The 3,510-nt window shown below is 33.3% G+C and overlaps 1 long non-coding RNA gene across 2 annotated transcripts in view; it reads left to right on the top strand.

The window, feature by feature from the left end:
* LOC106792842 overlaps positions 1-2,425 on the top strand; it is a 127,383-nt gene extending 124,958 nt beyond the window's left edge. Inside the window, exons 4-6 of one of the 2 annotated variants that reach the window (XR_001382350.1) lie at positions 998-1,100; positions 1,844-1,999; positions 2,051-2,425. This is a non-coding gene — a long non-coding RNA (uncharacterized LOC106792842). The remainder of the gene's footprint in view (positions 1-997; positions 1,101-1,843; positions 2,000-2,050) is intronic. The other variant, XR_001382349.1, reaches the window with a different exon arrangement.
* The last annotated feature ends 1,085 nt before the right edge of the window (positions 2,426-3,510 follow it).

The raw sequence follows: 3,510 nt of genomic DNA, 5'->3' as shown, positions 1-3,510 counted from the left end.
TCGAATGTATCTATACTATATATATATATATATAAATATAAATATATATATAATAAATAAATATATATAGCACCTAATAAAAATTCGACGTTATTTTTTTTTTATATTACGATCGATCTAAAAAAAATTCTCTCGCGATCCGTAACAAAAATTATATTTCTCGCGTTGGTTCGAAAAAAAAACAAAAGAAAAAAAAAACTAAACGAAAGGGAAGCGAGAGAAAAAGAGAGAGAGAGAGAGAGAGAGAGAGAGCGAGAGAGGGGGAGAGAAAAAGAGAGCGTTCGCGCGTGGTATCGCACGAGCCGGCCGATGAGACACACCACGACAGACTAAAGCTACCGAGGGTAGAAACGTGTTCCATCTCTCTCTCTCTCTATCTCTCCATCTCTCTCTCTCTCTCTCACTCTCTCTCWCTCTCTCTCTTGCTCTCTCTCTCTCTCTCTCTCTCTCTCTTTCTCTCTTGCTTCCTCCCTCTCTCACTCTATCTCGTTCTCGTTTTCTCTCGTTCTCGCTCTCGCTCATTCGTTACGTCGCGACGCCCTCGCGCGGACACGAACCGCGTCGCGACGCTTAAATGCGCCGACGCAGACACCGATGAAGACAACAACGACGACGACGACAACGACGCCGTACTATCGTTCGAGCGGGTTAACGTTCGGTCGGTTATACGAACCTTTGCACTACATCGATCGAATAACGGCCCTTTTTTCTTTTCTATTTACCTTTTTCTAGGTTTCCTTTTATTTTGTTTTCTCTTTTTATTGTCGTCTCGATCCTCGATCTTATTCCTCTCCTTCTCCTTCTTCTTCTTCTTCTTTTTCTTCTTCTTTTTCTTTTTCTGCATTTTTTATTATTACTATTTTTTTTCTATTTTATTCTACTTTATCTATTATGTTGAGCTTCTTTTTGTCTTCATTCATCCTCTTCCTCTTCCTCTTCCTCTTCCCGTTCCTCTTCATTTTTCTTTTTCTTTATTTCTTTCTTCCTTTTGTTACAGCTTATGGCTTATTCGATCGTGAAAATACATCAGAGTCATGTGACATCGATCGACTTTTTTCTATGATTGATCATTAGAAGAAGAAATCAATTGTGTTCGAAAGGTAAGATTTAAAAAAAAAAACTTTTTTTCTTGTATTCTCAATCTCATGGTCGCTAATTGAATATTTTATTATTAATTAATAAGAATTTCTTTATAGAATATATGAGATATGTCTGACGTGAAAATGATGAGAATGAATTATATTATATCCTTTATAGAAAAACAATTATTATATATGTATATATAAACATTGGTTTGTAATATCGAATGAAAATTTTGTTATAAATCATTTCATCTTTTTATTCAAAATATTTATTATTATTTATAAAATATATTATTACAATTGTAGAATTAAGAAGTGATATCTTTTTCGTTACATTGCATCTAATATTTTCTTGATAATATTATAATGAATTGATATATTAACTTACACCGAATGAAAGAAACATTTTTAACATTCTTTCATCTATTTGTTGAATCAAAAATCTCGAAAGAAAGCGATCTTAGTATGTAGCGAGTATAAAATATCAACACACAATTTTCCTCTATTTGCATCTAGGAGTATGCAACTTGATTGCTATATGCGTTTGCTCGCATGATTTAATTTCCTTGAAAATGAAATTATTCGTACTTATCTATTCGTTCCTAGTTGTACAAATATCAGGGATATAATTTTAAATCTCATTTTTACGTTACTTTCGTTGAATCGACAAAAAAAAAAACTCGAAAAGAAATCGAATAAAAATGCGTTTGATCAATATCAAGGATCATATTAATTTATGAATTATACTTCTCGTATTCCAGGAAAAGGGGAAAGACCATATGTGTGTGTGGGTAATAAAAAAAAAAAACTCACTTGTAGAAATTTGTTCAACGAGTTTTATCGACAGTATCCACTAACCAGAATCCTCCAACGTGTCTACCTCATTGTCGGAAAAGTACTTTTTTCGAAACACACGTGTAAGTATAGAGATAGATACATGCATAAGTTACGTATTGACCTTATTCCAGAGTTCATGCATGGTATCCCTTTTCGTGTGATGAGATCGAGGAAGGAGCCAACGAAAACGGACAGTTGTAAGGCCACAAGAGAAAGTTTTTCGTTCAATCTACTTTAGCGTTCCTTTTATATTCGTTAGAAAAAAGAAAAAAAAAAACGCGATAGTCGAAGATAGTACTTCTCGTGATATAATTTCAATCTAACGACCATACCCGTTTTTTTTCCTACTTAAGGTTTATCTATCATCTTGCGCGTGTTACGATCTTTTCTTTCGAAATGACACAAAAGTTGTTTGAAAAATTAAACGCTCGAGATCAATCTTTAAATCGGTTTATAAATAATTCGAGAGCAAGAATTTAAACGTTTATTTTACGATCTATTGGAAAGTGTGGGTATTTTTACACGTCGTTTATTTATTACATAGTACGTGTACACACACACACACACACACACACGATATTAGAATATTTAAAGATGTTAATTTTTGAAGTAAATCATATTAATTTTAATAACACGAAGCGCAACAATTCCGTTGTCACGCGATATTTCGAAGCGAAGGGATTAAATCCTCTCGAAATTTCAGCAAACTTTTTGGAGCGTTACGATTATTGCTGGCAGAGTTCCATGATTCTACTCGCGTGCACTGAAATTCTCGAGTTTGTTTTGAAATTTCCGGAAATATTGCGAATAGATGCAAACGACGAAATATCGCATTACAAGGAGACTACGAAAGTGTTATGGCAAAAGGATAACGTGCCTTACGATTAAACACTGATTAGTCGTAGTTCGAAGTACTGACGTAGTCATTTGCATTATTTGATTGTACTTAACTAAGAAATACTTTATGCAAATACTTCATTCATATATTTGTTGTTTAATATTAGAAAAGAAACATCTCATTAATTTGTCTTAATTGAAATTAACTATGGAAGGTTTCAAAGAATTGGAATTAAAAATCGTATTAATACTATCAACGAGTTTTAATAGAATTACAAAAAAGAAATAACATCGAACAGTACGTGCAAAGTTACGATAAAAAGGTTCAAGTGGAACTACTATATAACAAAGGGGTCATACATAAAGCATTTTTCTCGTATCTGAACGATGGAAAAGGTTAAAAGTGAAAAGTGAAATAGCTATTTGACAATTGATTTAGAAGAACGAACGAAAATCTTTTTAACCCAACGTTATTCGTTAAGATACTTTGAAAATACTTTAAGTTGATAAAATATACCTCAACGATTTTTCAATAACAAAGTCAAAGGGAAGAAACGATGCAATGCGAAGTGTTACAAGCAATAATTGGCTAGTATCCAAAAACGAGGTCATTTTACTTCTAGTCGAGGTATCCTGAGCGTTAGAAATTAGCAAATCGAAGGTTCCTCTAACGGTTTGAACGAAGGCGTTAAAGTGACAGCTAGATGGTTTGCATCGTGGTTTGTCATTAAACTATTTCGACGAAATGTGGTAG

Source organism: Polistes canadensis, unplaced genomic scaffold (genome assembly GCF_001313835.1).
Source record: "Polistes canadensis isolate GaletaPanama2010 unplaced genomic scaffold, ASM131383v1 scaffold_10, whole genome shotgun sequence".
In the NCBI taxonomy this organism is placed as follows: Eukaryota; Metazoa; Arthropoda; class Insecta; order Hymenoptera; family Vespidae; genus Polistes; species Polistes canadensis.
Note: the sequence above shows the minus strand (reverse complement) of the source record. Positions and strands in the feature narration are given on the sequence as shown.